Source organism: Urocitellus parryii, chromosome 3, assembly GCF_045843805.1.
Source record: "Urocitellus parryii isolate mUroPar1 chromosome 3, mUroPar1.hap1, whole genome shotgun sequence".
Lineage (NCBI taxonomy): Eukaryota > Metazoa > Chordata > Mammalia > Rodentia > Sciuridae > Urocitellus > Urocitellus parryii.
Window position 1 is genome coordinate 16,185,936 of NC_135533.1, and position 21,389 is coordinate 16,207,324.

Sequence of the window (21,389 nt, forward strand, 5' to 3'; positions counted from 1 at the left end):
TTTAACATATTTCCTCTTTGTCGGTCTTCCTTATGGAATTACCTCAAACTTTTTGGTTGAATTCGTGATTAAATTACTTGTACTGGAATGTTACGCAAGGGTTTTTAACAATAGCTGACATTGATGGGGTAATTTCTAAGTGCAAGCTATGGGGAAGAGTTTAGGCATATATTATCTTATACTCATCACAATCATATAAAGCAGTCACTCTTATTCTTCCCATTTGGTAGATGTGGACGTTGAGGCACAGGTTAAATGACTTTTACAAATCCTATATGTAGTAGTTGGTGGATCCCAGACTTCAGTCCAAAGTAAAACTGGCTTTAAAGTTGGCTTTTAAGCACTATGCGCTTTAAATAATCATGATTGTATAAATATTACTTATAATGGAGCCACGTGCGCATTATTGTTTCCTTGCTTCCTTCCTTTCCTCTGCAACTCCTGTTAATGGTCTCTCTTCATGACCTTGGGGCCCACGTCTTGGGAATTGCCTGAGCGCTCACTTCTGCCTCTTCTGTTGACCTTTGATCCTGTGGTGTTTCTCCGTCTCCAGTGCTGTCTCTTATTGTTAGCATGCCCTGTGGTTTTCAGTTCCTTCTTCTCAATCCTGTACTGGGTGCTGTCTTTCACCTTAGTGGCTCTCTTCCAATGTCAGGGGATCGGCAGCTGTCGGGTCACATGTAAGAATGGAGCTCTACAGAGCTGACAGGTCACCATGTGCAGGTGGCCCGGGCTTGTCATGCAGTGGAGCTCCCTGCAGGGTGACCTGGGATCTGCAGATCTGTCCAGCTGGATGAGCCTCCGATGTCCTCCTCAGGAAGCTTTCCCCATGGACAGGTCAGATTCTCCAGAATGGAATCTTCCAGACTGGTCCCTAGGCACACCGCCTGCTGCAGGTGTTGGGTGGGCAAGTTTGGGATAGGGGACAGAAAACTCAGTGTGGGTGTTGACCTTCACCTGTTCCCCCCTTTCAGATCCATGTCTCCCCCTGTGCACCCCTCACACCCTGCAAGCCCTCCTGCTTGTGTTCCCACTTCCTGAAGAGTGCTCTTGCCGTGTATTTCTAGAAAGAAAATTCCTGCTTTTTGACTGTTAAACTTTTGATTGTTATCACCTCTCTCTCTCTCTCTCTCTCTCTCTCTCTCTTCTCTCTCTTCTTTCTTTTTTTTTTTTTGTCCTTGTGATTTTACTTTCTACAACTTGATTGCTTTCGTTACATTGGAGTTGGGAAGGAAGCAGAGATAAATACCATGTTAAGACGCCACACTTAATGAAAGTCTGATCACATTACCACGAAGGATTCTTGTTTCCTGGCATTTGCTTCATTTTCTGGTGAGGTTGAAGAACCCAGAAATAATTGCCTCAGAACAACAGGTGGCTTCCCATGTCACCTTGCCTGACACTCCTGATGCATTCTGTCTCCTTCTTTCCTCTCGGGATCCCGAGTCCTCAGTAATCGCGTCTTAGCTCCGCTCTCTTCCTGTCTTCATCTTCAAAAGGGGCTGAGAGCTGGGTTTCAGGAAGAGGCAGAGAGGGGGGGATTCTCCAGTTCAGCTAAGCGTCCCTTGGGTTTTCCTTTCAAAGCTGTTCTCTGAGGATCTCACCACACCCAGACCCACAGACTGACTTCAGTGTGGGATACCAGCTCCTGGTGTAGGCCTGACTTCTCTGAGGAGCACGCTATAGCTTGGGGAATGAACCTCTGACATGGAGTGTCTCCTTTCTCTCTTGAAGTCTGTTGTCGGGCCGGATGGTTTGGGGGCTTCAGAGCCTTCCTGGATGCCTGGGTACCGTGTCCTGCCCTTCCGGTTCTGAGGATGCTTGGCCGACTTTTTTAGTAAGTGGCTTGGGGCTCAGCCTGTCATCTCTAGGAAGGCTTCAGGTTCCCAGACTATCTCAGAGGACTGATGAGGGTGATGGTTCTAAACCTTGACAAGGGAACGCTCTCTGCAGGACGGTGCCTTGGAAGGCAGATGGCACCAGGCAAGGGATGTCACCAGGGGAGTCCTGCTGAGGTTCCCAGCTCCTGGACTAGCTCTGGACACTTCACTTTGCCAGCAAGTTTGAAGAAGTCACAAGAAGTGTGTCCATTAGGTTTGCAGCAGACACCAAGCTGGGAAGCTTGGGCATGGTGATCAATGACAAAGACATGTCTCAAAGTCAGGTGGACATGCTGGAATCCTGGGTGAAAAGTCAGGAGATGGCATTTCAAAGCGATAAATGTAAAATCTTATTTTGGAGTTAAAAAATCAATGGTAATGATGAGAAAGGAAAAAAAGTGTGCTGTCTGTGGTTCTGCTGGAAGAAGACATGGGAGTTTTATTTGGCTGAAAGCTAATATAAGCCACTGTATTTGAGGAGGCAACTAAAAAGCTGCATTAATGGAACCATAATGTATTGATCCCAGGAAGTTAACACTCCTTCCCACTCTGACCTTCCCACACTTGCTGGTGAACCTTTTGTTAGATAGAGCAAGTCGGAGTTTACCAGAGAAGGGTGATTATCAAGGGGACTGGGGGTCTGGAAGTGTGTCCCAGGGAGTGTGTCCCATGGGAGGAACTGAGAATATTTAGAAGGAAAATAAAAGTATCTTCTTATTAGCTGTAAAATATTAGGCAAGTAACTAGTCTCTGAGCCTCAGTAGCCTTCTGTATAAAGTGAGAAGGGGAGGATTTATTTATGGTGGTTGGAGGGGGGTACATGGCAGAAATTGGAGAGGTAGGAGGTGGGGAGGAGATTGAGGAGATTTTTATATCTCAGGACAAGGCATTTGAAGTTTCTCCTGTGTTGTAGGTAAACAGTATGGTCACCCTATCTATCGTATTCACAAACATGACCATAAGAATGAAAGGGAAGTTTCTCAGTCTGTTTTTAGTTGCTATAAGGGAATGCCTGAGACTGGGTGATTTGTAAATAATAAAGGCTATTAATTTTATAATTCTAGAAGCTGGAACATTCCAGATCAGGCTCCTACATGTGGTGAAGTTCTTTTTGTTGGCAGGGACTCTGCAAAGTCCCAGAGTGGTTTAGGGCATCACATGACAAAAGGGACATGTAAAAGAGACAGCTAAAGTGGCTTTTATAACAGACCCACTTTTGAGATAAACCCATTAATCCACAAATGGATCGATCCATTCATGAAGGCAGAGACCCCAAAGATCAAATCACCTCTTGAAGGTCCCACCTGTTCTTTACCTCTTAACATCTCACAATGGGGATTAAATTTCAAGAGGAGTTTGCGTGGGGACATTCAAATCCTAGCAAAAGGCTTAGTAAATAAACCAGGCCAACAGGTGCACATTGGGACTATTGTGGGCACCTAGGCAAACCTGGAGGAAGGGCCATCCTGCTCATGGTACTATTAGTAGAGGCAAACTGCTTCCTGGGTCTACCTTTGGAGATCTTTAAGTAGGGCTTGGATGAACTTCTGTTATGGTCCAGTGTTTCTGTTGTGGGTGGAGATGAACTCAAGAACTTTAAGACCCTTCTTAATTACTGCCACAAGTGATGCTAGACTTGGGGGTGGTGCATGAAGCAACTTAGATGGAAACCACTCTGGCCCTCTCCAAATTCTTCTAGATGTGCATAGTTGGCCAAAAGCAAACAGCAAATGGAATTACAACCCCTTCCTTCCTCACCCCTAAGCATTCCCTTTGAATGGTAAAACATTTAGAATTTGGAGCCTGTTCACCTGGACCAGTAACCTTGGTGTGCTCAGGGATTACAAACACTGATATCCCGGGCTTAAGGAGCTGAATGAAGTAGGGTGGGGCACTTTAGGAAATATGATCTGTTCTAGAGTGACACCATTCATGAATCTGGGGTGCGCATCCAAAGACCTTTATTAAATATTTGCTGGACCTGGAACTGGACCTGGACCTGTAATAGCAGCTGACCAGATCAACCTAAGCCACCACTGGACACCCTTAGAGGCTTAAAATAAATGCTGGGTTGATATGCACCCTGAATGAAGGCCAAGCAGGCAGATGGCCTGTCATCGATGTAGTGCCCTGGTTTTCAGACTGCTCAGGCCTTTCTGGTTAGAGGTACCATGGCAGGCTTTTATAGTTGTGATGAGAGACTGGAAATTGCTCCATACCAAGTGTGGGGGCCTTGTGGGGCCTGAGGGCAGTCGGGCCTGGCTTGGGGAGCTACCTGCTTGCCCACAAATTGCTTTATAATGGTCAGGCAGGTTGGTCCTGCCTTGAGAGGGAGGCAGACTCCCTTCCACCTTTTCTTCCACTGTCCATTAGGGTCATAAAGTCCTGCTGTGCCCAAGCCTAGGCAGCTGGCCTTGTGGAGGGCAGGGACGCACATTGAGGAGATCCTAAGCCACCCATCTCTTGGTTACCATGTTCCCACATGAAAAAGGCTCTCTTGGTAAAGCCGGCCATGGGGGAGAGTGGATAACGGTGGACCTGGCTGCGGAGAAGAGTCCTGTGCTCCGTGCTTGTCCAAATAGGGGGATTTTCCTCTGGAAATGAGATGAGTCTGGTAGGAAATTAGAGAAAAGGTTAAATTTTCTGAAGAAAAACAATCCGTAGTGAAAGCCAAATAAAAATTTCCAAATCAATTAGAACATAGTTACTATTTCAGAAGGAAAAAGAAAGTATTTTTTTTTTCTTGAGATCTGAATATGCCTCAAAATCCAGACACATTTGGCAAGTTTTCTGAAGGAGGAGTCCCTCCCAGATGGAGGCTGAGAAGTCACCTTGGGTAGGACAGACATTCCTTCCTGGACCTCACACTTTGGCCAGCAGGACTTGGGCTCATTAGAAGTGATGGCATCTGAACAAGAGCTAATGTGCATCTGAGCTATTGCTGGGTCTAGAACCTGAGATAGGAAGCAAACATCACAAGAGAATGGAAGCCAAGACTTGAGTGCTCCCATCTCAGGTGCTGCTCAGAATGCCTACGGATGCAGTGGGCCCTGCTTGGGCAGTGCACGGCAGAGGTGATCCGCACCTGAAAAAATAAGATCCTGGGGCAGCAGCTTCAGCCTGCCTGGACACCGTCCAGTTGGTCTGCTCTTTAAAATTGTGGTTTAGCTTCTAGGCTGTGTCTTGAACCCTTAGCAAACTGTTCTAATTTCTGAGGTGTCCAAGGCTCTCCTAAATTGTCTTTGTTGATCTCTCTCTTTCTCCCCGTGTCTCTCTCTCTCCCTCCTTCTCTCCCTACCTCCCTTCCTCTCTCTCTCTCTCTCTCTCTTCATTTTCTACAGGACATGCTTGCTCAGTCATGCAAAGTGGCTTCCTTACCCTTTCCAGCACACAGCGTGAGGCTCACACCAAATGTTTAAGGAGAGAAAGATTATTTACGGATCAGTAATTTCCAGCCGTTCTGGGGGAAAGTCCTACTTCGTGGTTGTGCTTGATTGGTTTAATTCTTCCTGCCATTTGAGTCCTGACATTATTCTGGACCATTTCGGATCAGGAAATACAAGCTAAAATTCACTCACATTGCCTGAAGAAAAGCCTAGTGGCAGTTCACACTAGCAGGTGCCATTTATAGGTGCTAAATACTATGCTTTCTTTTTATTCCCTCATTTACATCTTAAGGCTGTTCTGAATGATGGCATTGTTATTCAGTGTATTTAAAAAGGAAGAAATCAAGCCGAATAGTTATTTCCAAGGGTGTAATACCACCAGGTGAAGGAACTTGGACACTTATTTTGGTCTTTCTGACTTCAAAATGTGTGTGTGTGTGTGTGTGTGTGTGTGTACACATGTGTGTATCTGTAGCACCACTAAGTACCACTCTGCTTGGAAATATCTGCAGAAGATTGATTCACCTCTCTGTTTAAAGAAAACTATACAAGTCAGTTAGGATATTCCCCCAACTTCCAATAGCCCGAGCAGAAAGCTAACCTTTTTCCTTTTCTGAAATTCTTTCTGGATGAGAAAGGTGTAGGCAGACACCAGCCTGAACCACCCAATTCAAGCCTTTTAGCCCAGATGAATTATATTCTGAGTAACAGAGAGAAGCGGCTGAATTATTATTGAGAATCTTTGGAGAGTCATGGATAATAAATGGGACAGTCCCTGGAAAGCTAAGATAGGCAAGCCTTTTCTAGGTTTTCAAGAATGGGAAGTCTGTGTATTTCACACACTAAAATGAGAGAGTCTGACATCATTTCCATAATACATTCTTAAGCAGGCTCTGAAACTCACTTTGTGAGTGCTTGGACAGGAAAGGAATGATCCCTAAATGCGAACACTATCCCACTGAGAATATTTACCCAAAGTAGCATGATTTCTTTTCAGGAAATTTAAAGTTGCAAAACCTTAAATAGGATAAATGGAGCAAATGCAGTAAACCTGGGCCTCAGCAAGACATTTGACAAACATCTGTGTTCATTACTTCACACCCAGAACTTTCTGGATAATACTGATAGGTGTGAACTGTATACAGGAACTCAGGCATGTAGACCTGTGACAGTCATCATTTTGGAGCTTATAAATGTATAAAAATTTTTTGCCTTTAATTTGTTGCTTGAGTGAATTAGTGTCTAACGAGAGAGATTACTTATGTGGATTCTGTTCATTGGGCCCTATCTGAATTTTTAAACCAGTAACTTTAGATAAGGATAAATAAACATGAACATCAAAATATTAGGTGACGAGACATTAGGGGATGGGGTTAATAAACACTTTGGACAGGATGAGACCAGAAGGTTTTGAATGGATGAGTGGTTGTGACCATGGAGATAAATCCTAATGTGATCATTCTTTGTCACTCACTCAACATTAAAGTCCCCATTTGTCCTGAGTTGGACTGAGCGCTAGGATCAGGAGATCCATGTTCCCTAGCAGGGAGAACACCAGGTGGGCCATGTCCCGCAGTAATTCTATGGTGGAAGGGAGCCCAGAGTGCTGTAGTACAGATAAAAGGAGTGTCATGAAGGCTCGGGGTGGGCAGGAGCTGGGGAGAGCTACTGAACCAAGTAAGGCCACTGCAGAAGGTCGTATCTGGAGTTTTGAGGGATGAGGAGGAGTTTGCTGTGATAAGTGTTGGGGTCAGGGTATCACACATTCCGGGAACAACATGTATGATGGCACAGCAGCCAGGAAAAGTGAGACCTCAGAGTAAGACAACATGGAAAATCAATTTGTAGAGGTCATCAGTGGCAGATAACTGGAACAGAGAGGAGTGTGACATATTTCTCTCACTTCAGTGTTCCCCGCTGCTGGTCATGAAATGTGAGAGAGACTTAGGAATCCCCCAAGGAGCAGCAGCCAGGGCATGAAGGGCACATTTTCTTGTCTTAGAGGACAATGTGTTTTAAACGTACCTGATCATTAGAATCATTTGGCCTGTGTTTAAAATTCTATTTCACACGGTGCTCCCTTGGAAAATCTCATTTCAGTTTTTTTTTTTTAATTTTTTAGGGTGGGACCCCAGAATCTATTTAAGGAGAACCCTAGTTAAGTTTGGGAAATTCTTTTATAGACTATCAGGAGCTGTTTAGCATTTAATACTAGGAAGGAATGTGATCTCTTGTCACTAAAATAGGCTGTTCTGTCTGCCATGTAAAAAGTGATTGGAGAGGGGAAAATACGTCCTTCATAATCTAGATCATAAATAATGAGCATCTAGAGAAAGACAATAATAATGGACAGTTTGAATTGGCTTGAGAAAAACTGAAACAGAGTCAATTGGACTTGATCACTGCCTGGGCATGGTGATTGATGGTTCCAGTTTTCAGGCTTGGGCTGCTAGGTGATACCATACCTTGGGGAAGATTTCTGCTATTTTTTTTGGGGGGGGCAGATACTGGCTATTGAACTCAAGGGCACTCGACCACTGAGTCACATCCTCAGCCCTGTTTTGTATTTTATTTAGAGACAGGGTCTCACTGAGTTGCTGAGTGCCCCACTTTTGCTGAGGCTTGCTTTGAACTCTTGATCCTCCTGCCTCAGCCTCCTGAGCCGGTGGGATTACAGGCATACACCACGGCTCCCGGCTAGATTTCTGCTTTTATCAAGTCAAGTTTAAACTGTGTCGAAGACATTCCAATGGAGATATCCAATAGACAGGTAAGTGTGTCTGGAGTCCAGGAGAGAGATTTGGTGGTCTGCCTTCATGGTAGTTAAAGCCTTGGTTATAACTGAGAGTACTCAGGGAGAATGTTCATACTGATAAGAGCAGAAAGCCTAGAACAAAACTTTGTGGAACATTCTGAGAAAGCTGAAGAGGTATTCACGAAGGAAACCTGAGAGGGAAAATTTAGGGGAAGGAAGAGGAGGAGGAGGAAGAGGAAGTGGTAGAGAGTATCAAAAAAGAGAATGAGCAAGAATATTGGATGCTGCTAATAGAGTTGGGTGATGGTAATAGTCACTAACAGTTTTTGAGTACTTCCTGTGAGTGAGCCCTGCTTGGACTGTTTTACACATATTGCCTCATTTAACCATCACAATAACCTGACAAAGCAGTTACAATTATTACTTCAGTAATAATGGAAGCAGCAGAGGTTAAATAACCTGGCTAAAGTCACTTGATCAATGCTAGAGCCAAGAATTGGACATAAGTAAACGGACTTTGAAGTGCTGTTCTCACCACAGCCACTTGTTAAGGCTGACAGGCTGGAAAGGATCCACAGAGCTCAATAACACCTTCATCACCTTGGCTCTGCTTTGGTCATGGAGGAAACCACTGCAGAACAAGGAACTAGGGGCAGGAAGGGGAGAGATGACCTCCCACATGGAAGACAAGTGAGCAGCACCCGGAGGGTCAAGAGGGGATTATGCTTTAAGTTGGGAAATTGTGTTCATATGTTGAAGGAAGTGAGTAGAGAGAAATTGGCCTAAGGACGATAAGACTGAAGAGATTTTGGTGGAATGAAGATCCCTCAGGAGTCCCGAAGCAGTAGAATCCTGAGCCTCTTGAAGGGAATGGCCTTGCCCAGGGAAAGGGAGTGTTACCCTTCCACATGGGAAGACCGTAAGGCTGTCCTGTGGGGTGAGAGGAAGGTGGGGCTGTCTCTTGGAAGCAGGGTGGGTAGCTCAGTGGCTGGGATGGTGTTAGCAGATCTCAGCAGGCCCTTCAGTTAACTCCAGCCCCGGCTTCTTTTTGCCAACCAAGATGGTTCTTGCTAGACTTGCCCTTCCTTGCTCCCTTCTCCTCCATTTCTAGGGTCTGCATAGAGCCTCCATTCCCAACCCTGGTGGTTTCTGTTGTGAGTGGTACTTTTCCATTTAGGACATGGAAAGAACCCTCCTGATAAGATCTGGTAGACTGGAGGGAAGGGGAGAGGAGAGAACTTGAATCACTGTGGTTCCCTTTATCCACCAGAAAAGGAGGGAGGCAAGGATGGAGAAGGTGGGAAGCCATGAGGGCCAGCCACAGAGGTGGGGGCCACCAGGAGGTGGCTAGAGTGAGGCCAGCTTGTTTAACAAGCAAAGCAGATAAAGATTAGAGTAACCATGACAACAGGCTACTGGCAAAGGCTCAGGGTTGGGGGAGAAGGAGGGAGGTGGAATGGGTTGGCTGGGTATAAGCCCAGAGTTTTGGAAAATGCCATTTCTTCCCCCCAGGGCTCTTGGCTGTAATCACCATAGTCACCCACAGTGACTGGAAGGGAAAGAAAGGCCAGAGGGAGGACAGGAAAGGTTAGAAGGTAAGATGGGTCTGGCTGACCCAGAGAAGAGGGAGGAGCTAGAGGACCATAACAGGGCTCCCTCCTGGAGGCTCGGGGAGGCCTGAGGGCCTTCGGGGTTCACTGTCTCAGTCTTCCTCTGACTCCAGCACTCACACTCTCCATTTGGCCCCACTAGGGTAGCAGAGGTGCTGCAGCTAGCATGCCTTCTTATTCTCAGTTTCCGGGACATCGCCTTCTTCACTCCTGGACCATGGAGCACAAGCCCCTCCGTACTCTTTCTGAGGATGCTCAAAGTCTCTGCATGTGACGTTTGCGAGCATTCATGCTAATGAAGCCTCTTCACCCAGCCCAGGCCTGGAATTAGTTTTGAAGTGTGTTGCCCGGGCTATGTAGCTGACCACTCTACAGCTGCTGGGGCATCCATGGATAAGGAGATAAGGAATCTGTATCCTTAAAAATAGGTGAATACAGTTGTTCCTTTCTGAGTCAGATCAAAACACCTGAATGGGAGCTGGAGACATTGGCACGATTACAAACAAATGGTGCTTTTGGCTTAGTATCTCCTTATCGCACCCCAGGGTGATCTCTCCCGAAATAGCACCAGCACTACTGGAGAGGGACAGAGACTTTTTCTCAGTCTGATGTAAAGAGGTTTGCAAACGTGGCTTTGACAGTCTGCTCCCTTCCTTTCCAACCATACTGTGCGGACTGTGGCCCTTCCAGCTTCTTCCTGCAGAAATAAATACTGGTACCGCCTCAGCATTGGGCTGGGACCTGAGGTGCAGAGTGAGCCTCAGGGGAGCAGGAGGCCCATGCCTTGCCCCAGGAGCTTAGAGAACTGGGAACTATAGAGGCGTAGGTGTCACAGCATTTGCAATTTTGATTGGAGAGGAGGTAGCAAAGTGGATTCATATCCTTTTCCAAGTCTCTTTCTCTCCAGATAAGCATGTGTAGCCCAAGCTGTTGGAAAAGTGAGATTCTTTTGCACAAAGAAAGTTAAAATAAGAGATACAGGACTGAGCTCTTTGTTCCAAAATGTCATAAATAGCTGTGCAAAGAGAAAACATACAGAGACCTGATTTCCCCAGAGTACAGAGGAGAGCTGTCTCAATGTTGGAAAGAGGAGGCAGGATTCTCCCATTTTGCTATAAACCTGAAATGACTTTTTTTCTTTCTTTTTTAAAAAAATATACTTCTGCCAGGTAGATGTAGTCACCTTGTCCTTCTCAGCTACGTTATAATTTGTAAACATGTAGATTGGTCCAGCAGCGATGCAGAGCTCCTGACACTCTGTGGGACAGGCTCTGCATTGCTATTTCCTTGGTTGAGAGATTTTTTTCCCTGAACCAGTGACTTTAATTTTCTTTGTTGTCAGCACATATCAGAGTTTGACATGGAACTACACGTGGCAGGAGGTCACTGCCTAAATGTCTCAAAGGGAAGGAAGAGAAAGGAAGACACAGGTAAAAAATGACACGCAATGGTCCCTTTTGGGAATTAGAAAAATTCAGGAGGATTTGGAGAGAGAATGGAGAAACTTTCTACTCTGGAAAGTGAAACATGGTAGTCCACTGTTACCCCTTGCCAACCAACCATCACATTGTATAGACACATGTGCACATACCATGGCACTCACCAACATACTTGTATACACTTGGAGTCAACAAGACATTCACCTTTATCCATTTCATCCGCTAGTTTAATTAACTCACCTCACAAGCATTGACTGAACATTTGCCATGAGAAGATACTGTGCTAGGTCACAGCAAAGGACACAAAAGTGGGCAAGACATTGTTTCTAACCTGAAGGAGTTTCTGGTTAGTTGGTGAAAAAGTCATATATATATATATGTAATTACGTTGCACGTTGTTGAACGCCCTTGAGGGATGGACACTTGTACAATTTACTGGAAGTGTTCATCAACTTTCCTGAGGAGGAGGGTCAAAGAGTGTGTTTTAGTCAGCTCGGGCTGCCTTAACAAAACACCACAGTTCTGGAGGCTGGAAGTTCAAATTCAAATTTCTGGCAGGGTTAGGTTTCTGGTGAGGCCTTTTCCTGGCTAGCAGAAGGTCACTCTCTTCTTGTGTTCTCAGATGACCTGACCTAATTCTTTATATTGGGGATGGATGGGAGTGGGGAGAGAGAACACATTCTCTGGTGTCTCTTCCTATAAGGATCCTAACCCTGCCAGATATGATTTCATTTTGCCTTAATTACTTCCTTAAAGGCCCTGTTTTAAAACAGCCACCTTGGGGGCTAGGACTTCAACCTGTGAATTTTGAGGAGATGCAGGCAGTCCATCCAAATAAGGCTTCACAGAACCTGCGTTGAAAGAGTCGCTTTCATGCATTCATGTGAAAGCACTGAAAGAGTAGCTTTCTGCTTTATGCATATTGGAAATGACAATAATTCAAATGCAACTAGAAGGGAAAAAGGGACGTGTGGGATAGGGACATAATGCCTGGCTTGGACTTGCTGTGTAGTTGATGTGTAGCCATTAATTAATCTCGAAGGTGGAGATGGGAAGGCCCAGGTGAACCAGGACAGCAGGCTGGGGCAGGGGAAGAGGTCTGCTGGCTTTAGTGACTGACTGCAGGTGAGGCATGGGGCAGTCTGGAGCTGGTATCCAAGCTCTGACTTGACTGAGTCTTCTCCATTAGGAGGTGCAGTGGGAGAGACAGGTGTCAACGGGTAGACAGTGGGTACAGTTTTCAGCACTTCAGATGTGACTTTTCATTTCTCAATGGTCAGGAGAAAGGTCTGACAGAGAAAACGCTGGGACCCCTTGTCATGAAGGAGAAGCTGGAACACGAAAGTGGACGGTTTGTGGAGAAACCCTGAGGATTAGAGAGAAGAGCTGAGCTTGGGATCCCAGCTAGCTCCATCCGTAAGGGGCTGGGAAGACGGGGTGCCCGAAAAGCAGAGGGCACAGGAAAACCAGGGAGGAGTTCTGCACAGATGTCAAAGGAGGAGGACTGGCGGGAAGGAAGGAGTGCTCTGTGGAGCTGTTGAGAGGCACTGAGGTCCTGAGCCCTGGCTGGAGTTGGTGGCTTTGGGGAGAGGTTTCCCTGGAGCTGGGAGGGGACTCCCTAGGACCAAGGGTGCGGAAGTGAACACAGTGTTATGTGGGACAGAAAGCACTGTGGGAACCCAGGGTGAAGGCTGTCGGAAAAGTCAAGGACAGTCTTCATTCAATTGTCTGGGAGATATTTTTAGATCTGGGAGAATGTTTATGGAGAAATTCCAGAGAATCAACAAATACAAAAGGCAAATCTTAAAATAACAGGTTATATATGAATAAAAACAAAAACAAAAACAGAAAAACTCTGTCCAAAGTGTACAAAGCCCAAATGATTGAGAGAGGAAGAGGCTGATAAATATCTTTGGAGGAGTTGAATAAAAGTGGAGGGGTTGGTTGGTTTTAGGGTTGTATGGTTAAGATCTTGTATTTTTTTTTTAGGTCTTATATGGTTAAGAGAAGGCTTTGGTAAGGGGAGGGAGGGTAATATGTTGAGGAATTGGCCTTATGAACACTGCATTAATCAACTCCAATCCATACAATATAGGTTCTCAGGCAAATTCATTTTAAATTGGAGTTGATTTTTTTTTTTAAATTCACAAGTCTAAATACTTAGTCTTTTAGATCCTAGAGATGGATAAAGTTAAATAGCTCTTTTAAGAACAGCACCGCAAGGAAAATAACTAGGTTTGCCCTGCTAAGTTTAGCATATAAAGCTCTTTCCTGAATGGCTCCTTTGTCAACTCCAAGCTGGAGGAGTTCAATTCCCTTTTATTTGGCGAATTCCTTAATTGGATTTTGTTTGCCGATCTGACTTTCTCACATTGTAAGGTTTTAATAAATCATTATAATCATTCCCTTATGTCTTGCAAAAATAACCTTTCTGACAGTTCCCGAAAGATTTTGTTCCCCCTGTGTTTGCATCATGGGATTATTAGTGTAGCTTACAAATGAATCAGAAAAGGGCTCTGCCGCTGGAGATATATTTCCATCATTTCCCAGGCGTGAACTCCGAGAGTGATAACCAGGAACCTGTGAGGTCACGCTCTGCCGGGAGGGCACAGCAGGTCTTGGCATATTATCTCCTGTCTGGATTATTGATGAGATCTACCGCGTGGAAACAGGGGAGAGATCTCCTCTCTGTTTGGTTATTAAAGTCTCTGCGGGAAGCAGGTTTATTTGTGATATATGTACACTGTGGCTTCTGATGCCTTCTCAGCTTAGATTCTTCTGTGTCAGTTATTGTTGATGCCTGGGTAAGGAAAAGCCATTTATTTTGTTTAACTGTTGTGCTGGGGCCACGTCAGGCTCAAAATATACCTCTTCTAAGAACCGTCCATGACCGACCTCCTCTTGCAAGCTTCAAGGACTTGCTCAGTCACTCAGGTTCCGTCCAGTCTCTTTCTCACTCATCGTCCTCCAGGGGACATGGGGCCCTTGCTGCTCCTGGGCAACCTTCACAGCCCTCTCTTGTGTGTGGAGCTTAAGGAGTTGGGGTTATCTTAGGGGGTGTGCAGTTACAGTATTGTGCTGATCGGACTTGTGGTTTATTTGGCAATCCAGTGTCCTCTTGAGATGTTCAGGGCAACGTGTTTCCAGGGTGCCCCACGTGTGAGTAGCCAAGCCCAAGACCACAACCTGGACCTAGGAGTAATTTTCAAGTCAGAAAACCTCACTTCCCTGTTCCTCTCCCTGCCCCCTACTAAAGGCAGCCATCTTGACACCATATTGGAAAGCAGGCGTGGGTGGGAAGTTGCTCTCCCCATCTAAGACTCCCCATGGGCTCATTCCCTTTTTTGGTGAGAACTCAGTGGGAAGTCTTGAAAAACAAACAAAACAAAAAGCCTTGAATCTTCAAAACTTTTCCCTTTGTAATTTTTCCTATTGTGATTTTTTCCCCCCTACTGGTAGTAAGAGATTAATTTAACATGAGACTGGAGACCTTATTTTATTCCTTTGTACCTACATGATCTAACCATGCACCTGATTTTCAGTCCACTTAGGTATGGATTACATATTGAATTGTGTGAGCCTACATAGGTAAATACTTGGAAATATTCCTGAGAGCAAAATTATGAAACAAAGTACCTAAAACCTATAGAGAAAAAGACTTCACTGGAGGAAGAAGGTAAATGTTTTAAAGTGGGAGCTATTTGAGTTTTTTTTTTTTAATTTATTTTTTTTATTGATTGTTCCAAACATTACAGAGCTCTTTTGAGTTTTGATGCCACATCTGCCGGGCAAGCCTAAAGTCCCAGCATGTGTGATGTTTTTAATTTTGTTCCCTAACGGGGCCAGGCACCCTCCCTGAGGCTGTTTGTGGAAGCCACTAGCGGTCCCCTGGCTGCAGAGTGACGCCAGCTCTCCCAAGGACCCAGGGGAAGCTGCTGCTGCTGCTGTTTCTGTCTCTGCCTTTCTTTGCTCAAAAGTTGGCAAATGCTGGTCACGTCGTGGGTCTATTTATAGTACGCACACGTCTAAGCACCTTGTTCTTTTCTTAGCATCAGCTTGACATGCTATCAATTATCCATGAGGTGAATGGCAGCGCAAGGAAAGTTATTTGAGGCAGGTGCCCCAAGGTGAGAGGTGGGGGTTGTGGCGGAGGTCACACGGGGACAGCTCCAGATAAAAAGGGTAAAAGAGACATTCTGTGCTGTGTCTCAGCCTGGTGAGTGATCTCAGACAGGTGGGTGGGGAATCCGGAGCTGCTTGTCAGGCAGTCTCAGCCTCTGTCCTCTTACCTGCTTCTGTCTAAAATGTCCTTTTGAAAAATACAACGGGACCCAAAGGTGGTGGTCCTCTTCTAGAGGTCATGTTTGTTACACCCTCCAGCCACAGGAGGAGTAGACATAAGGCCCAAGTAGGGGATCCTGGGGGATGGACATCCTTCCTTCCTTTGGAGTATTTACAGGGGTGTGGGTGGCGAATGGGGAAGAGTCAACAGGTGCCTGGGATGCCCTGCTGTCCCTCGTCTTGCCCTGTATGGATCAGCAAGGTGGCTATCCCTGGAAGTGCAGCACAGCACACCTGCCCTGGCTCACAACATGACCCTCCATGCCCTCGGGGATTCTAGACTCGATCATTGCTTTCACTCCTCCTCACTGACAAGGTCTCCCTTTTTGAAAACAAGTCCTTCTCCTCCTCTTCCTCCTCCTCTTTAGTGTTAGAGCAGAGATGCTGATTGCCCAGTTTCAGTGGGACTGGATACCCTCCTGTCACTTTCTCATTTGTTTGCCACTGATTTGGGGCTGTGTTGCAGGAGCTGGAGGGATTTGCTCTCGGAGCTGTTGTATCAACACTGATGTTGCTGTTGTCTGAGCTCCCACAATTGAATTGCCTGTGACCTGGGTGGTAGAGGGGACTTCTGCCTTTTATATCCCAGTAATAGTATCATTGCCCTTCCTGTTTGTGCCCTCTGTCCACCATGGGCTTTGAATCTGAAAAGGGACAAAAAGAATTGAATCAAGGTCAAAAAGAGTGGGACACAATTTCATTACGCATTCTGTCGGCCTCGCCATGAACTGACTCAGCCTTGAAGACCCATTTCTAAGTCTTCCCACTCCCCACCTCCTGCTCCTCGGTCCCTGTGGCAATGGTGGACTCAACGGTCTGCAGGAAGTGTGTGCAGCTGGCTCCTTGGGGACAGAGTGGCTGCAGGGCCTTGGACATTGTGCAGTGTTCCTGACTATGTAAAGGGCCCTGGCTGACCCTCCCAGGGCTCCCGCTCCGAGGCTAATGCCATCTGCCCGGCTAATCCACTTTCCGGGCCAGTGTCTAGCGCCAGAGAATGTCTGTGTCCGTGAGTATCCTGGTGCCATTTAAACTGACTCCAGGTTCCTGGGGATCTGTTTGCAGCCTTTGTTATCTTTTGGCAGAGCTACCTGTCTATTTCTTTCTCTTCTTCTCAGTAGTCAGACCACTCAAGTTAAACTTGGTTTATTATTTAGGGACCTCCTGGGGAGGAGTTAGATGCTTATCCTGAGGACAGAACAGCCAGCTTTCAGGTGGTGCGTGTGTGTGGTATACCAGTCACGTCTCTGTGTGTGTCAGTGCTTCTGGCTGTCTTAGAAGGATGAGTAGGGGCTGGATGGATCTCTTTTGCAGAAGCTGCAGGACCCAAAACAGGTGCACAAGGTCATTGTCAGAGTCCTCAGATGGCAGGTGAGTACAAGAGGAGTCCCATTCTTTTTGTTCTGACTTATAACAACAACAAAAAAAATGTAGTTATAAATATTAGGGCCTCCTTTTCCTTTTTTATGCACTGAAATTTGTGATCTAGGACCCTTTTTTGATACCTTTTTGGGGATTGTGAGACCTGACTTTCTTTTTCTTTTTGCAATGTTGATTATGTTATTCCTAACCTGTGGGCGTTCACCACCCACAATTTTTGGTAATTATTTGACACCTCCTTCCTCTTTCTCCACCCCCCGCCCCCAAGAACAGGCTAGAAGTGGTTTCTTCTGAGAATAAGTTTTGGAAATAGATTTTTAGTCTGGAGTTTCTGGTGGCAAGATTTATGGTTCTGAAACATATTGATAGGTTGTATTCAGTTATGCATTTAAATATATAGTCAGCTATATCTGCGTTCCATTACATACAGTTAAATGATTGCTCATGACTAATAAACCAAACAATGTTGCTTTGGCTTTCCCTTTGTTATTATCATGTTGTTATTGTTTCTTAATTCGTTCCTTAAGAGTTTGCATAGGACCAAATGTTCCTCATTTTGCCTGGCAAATGATAAGAAATTATTTTTTATGCTTGCTTATTTGTTCCAAGCTTAAATGCAGGGTTTGGAAAACTATAGTCCCTCCGTCAATCCAGCCTACCGCCTGTTTTTATAACTAAAAAGTTTTATTGAAATGTGGGCAAGCTCCTCATTTACTTTCCATCGGGGTAGGCTTTTGCTACCACTGCAGAATTAAATCGTGATGACACGGACTTTATGGCTCATGAAGTTCAGAATACTTAGTATCTGACCCTTCACAGGCATAGGTTACCGCCGTCTCATTTAATTTACATTTCTGTTCAAAATACTTTCAAAAGAGCTATCGCAAGACTAAATAGTTATAGGGTCTATAGTGAAAAAATGAGCCATTATCTGCACTCAAGGAGATTCTGAGTCAGTCAGAAAAGCAGAAGAGGTTACTGTCACATGCATAGAAACACAGATGATACAAATCAATGAAAGGACACTTAACAGAGACCCTGGCAAATACATAGTAACCTTCCTGTGCTATGAGAGCTGCCCAGTGAATGGAGCGCAGTGCTAGTCCCAGGGAGTTGTCTGGGACAACTCAAGAGAATCTACTCAATAGGAGAATCTACTGGAGTAACTAGTATTAACTAGTAGTAATCGTCTCATTGCGACTTTGGAAAATATGCCATGCTATGGGATTCGAAGAAGCTAACATGACTTCTGTAGCCTATTCTAGAGAGGAGGATCTTTGGATTGGAAATTAGGGAAACTCTAGTGATGAGTTTTCTTCTAAGAGTGAAGAAGACCTTTATTCACTGAAGTCAATCTTTGCTTCTGTAGTAGAAGGAGGCTTGCTCCCCCCCAGTCCCCCTCAAGGAAAGAATAGATGAACCTTAGCAAGTTCTTTGGAGTGAGACTCAGTGATAATAGACTCAGAGATGCTCCATTTCAGGCCATATACAGGAACAAAAATATGATTAAAACCCTAATTAGCCAGTGACCTAGAAGTGACTTTTACAGATATCCTACTATTATTATGCTTGTTTTACAATGGAAAAAATGGGTACCAAAGATCTCTTCTTGAGTTGTGTAAAATTGCCTGTGGGACCTAAGCTTCTGATTTCCTGGTCTTCACTAAAGTGTTCAATACTTTTTTCTAACTTTGAGACATATTCTATGTGAGTGGGTAGAATATTCCAGAATTCTCAGCCTGAAGTCTTTCATGGTCATAGAGACCTTTGTTAACATGCTAGTCCTTTCCTTGGTCCCCTTGAATCTTAAAGTTCTAGGCCATTTGGGGTGCCACCTTCTCCTATCTGCCCTCTCGTACTGCTAATAGGGTAGACATTTCAGGACTGGACTGGGGCATTCTGATGGAGTGCCCCGTATTTTTATACAGATGCTGGTTTGTGCCTAAAATACCCACAGCAGGATTTTCTTTGGAGGAAGATGGGTGGAAGTGAGGAGATAGGAAAGTGGCCTATAGGTGATGTTGGGGGATAGATACCTTAAGCTTCCTTTTAACTGCCTCTGGGGCAGAAAGGTGTGATCCCCTTCCTTATACTTCATAAGAGTCAAGGCTCATACTCTTCTAGACAGGTTGATAAGAGAAAGGCATCACACCGTTATCTAACCGAGGTTTTATGTGACACGGAAGCCTTAGAAGTGAAGCTAAGGTTAGGGAGATTTGAGGTGATGTAGGCAGCTGTGTCAAAATGCAATTGAACACAAAGGGTGGCACCTGGTGGGAATAGGCCAAATGGAGGAACATAGTAGGGTCTTTCTATTCCGATGCTTTTTGGCAGCTCTGTACAGAGTTCCTTGTTTCCAGTTATTGGGCAAGACCTCTTCTAAAATGTCTTTTGTCTTTTTTACCCCTCTCATTTGTGGGGCTGGGGCTTGAACCCAGGGCCTTGTACATAGCTCTAGCTCTACCATTAGAGCTACACCCCAGCCTTAGGAATGGAGCTTTCTGACTTACTATAAACAAGGTAGGTCAGAAAATTTCTTTATTTTTTAATCTTACACAGTAAGGGATGAAGAGGAGATGAGAATAATATTTTCAGGTTTTGTAGCTGCTTTAGGGGACAATGGGTTCTTCTTTCTGCAGTCCACCATAAGGGAAGTGGATTAGTGGTTCCGTGGCTTTCCTGGGTCGGAATGAGTGAGGGAGTGGAGGGCAGGAAAAGGAATGAGGGAAGCTTTGTTTCTGTGGCCTTCACTTTGGGGTATCATTTTCTGGACCCTAACATCGCCATTCAGTGATCTTGTGTTTATTATTCAAGAAGTATTTATTAAACTTCTACTGCATACCAGACTTTGCTCTGGGCACTTGCCATTCACAGTGATCTAAACAGATAGGAATCCTCCCTCCAGGGTTTTACATATTAGGTGCTTCATTAAAGGAGTGTTTCTTGGAGGATCAACTTGGAATCTGGGCAGGGGGCCTCCATCGGCTTTGGCTGCTTCCCCACCAGCTCCACAACCCTCCTTACTCCACGTCCCACAGCTTTTGCCAGGTCCCTTCACCCTGGTTCCTCTGGGACAAGCGTCTCTTCCTCATCTTTGCTGGCACTTGCCTATTTCTCTGGGTCTCCTGTTGTCCTGCTTTGTATTGTCACCTCTTGCAAGGTCTCCCTGACTCCAGTGTGTCCTGGTTCTCTAGGGACACTGTGTTCAGCCTGTCTCCACTTCCCAGTCTCTGCGGCCAGTTCTGCCCCCGTTTTCCAGCTCCTGCCCAACCCCGTGGGGCATGTCTTGCTCCAGATCCTGAGGTCCCACCTGTGGGCCATGCACTTCTGGGGACAGATCTACTTCTAGCTATGTCTGGAATCAAGACGTGTAGCACACTGTTTCCACTTCTGTGACGGAGGAGTTTATTTATATTCATTGTCAGTTCCTTTATTTAACAGTGTTTTTATTGATCCCAATTCCATCTGGGGACATAAGGGTGAAGGGGATCCACTCTTAGGTCCCGTAGATCTTACATTAGCAGATGAGGAGTCGGAGTTGGAATTTGGCCAACCTCAGGTACACTGATCCTTCATTAACAAAATGATGAATTTGGAGTAAATTTTAATGTCCCTTTAAATTCAAATATTCAGTCTATAAATTTTCCCCTCCTTAGTCTCCTCCCACCCCTACCTCTCTGTGTCCTCTCCCTACAACTGCTTGACTGTTGTCTGCAGCTAAGGTTATAAAAACAGCTCGAATTTCTAAGGCAGCCCAAAAGAAGTGTGTATAGAAGGAGGGAGGGGAGGGGAAGACAAGAAATCTGCAGATCCTGGACAAGAAGGGTCAGCTGGGAGGGAACACTTAGAATACTGTGGCCTGGAGCTCACCAGTGGTTTGTGTGGTTCTGGAGTAGGCTCAGGGAAAATCTCTAGTGTCCAAAGGAATCATGGCAGATTTCTGTCAGGTGCAGCCAAGGAGAAGGGTGAGGAAGACCTGGGGGTTCCCCCTGGTCCTTGCCTCTTTTAGGTGTTCTTCTTTTGTCCTTTTGCAAATTGAAAAAATAGAAATAGCAGCTGTTTTATGCTTTGGAAAGGCAGAAGATGGAGGAGCTTTTGAGTTTATCTTAGGTGAAAGGGAGAATCTGATTTTGTCAGTTTATGGATGATAGGAGAGCTAAGATTGAAAGAAAAGGCAATTAAAATCCTCACTATCTGATGACCATTCTGTGGACATATTAGCACTACGTCCCATTTTTCAATGGTGCATCTGTTGTCTCCATAAATAATCCTGTAGTCATAACCCACACGTCAATATTTGGTTCAGAAAATATAATTGCTGGTTGCTGTTATTGTCTGCAAGGCATGATGCTACCTTATCTTGTCATCCGTCTCAGTTTTTATCACTATCTCTTAGGTAATTTTATTGGAAGGAATGATAACTTACAAATCACGAAAAGGTGAATGATTATCCCAGTTATAAATTTCTTCCCTTACCAGGTGTCTTTAAGGTGACCTCTCTTAATCATGACTAATATTTTCCCAAAGGTTTTAAAAGAAGTGGATGCAGATTTGTGTGATGGGATAAGGTTGGGCATGGAGGGTTTAAGATGAATTTCTGA

At 45.1% G+C, this 21,389-nt stretch overlaps 1 protein-coding gene across 2 annotated transcripts in view; it reads left to right on the forward strand.

The window, feature by feature from the left end:
* Window positions 1-21,389, forward strand: part of Dgki (diacylglycerol kinase iota) — a 414,620-nt gene that overhangs the window by 66,903 nt on the left and 326,328 nt on the right. The gene's annotated exons all lie outside the window — the stretch shown is intronic.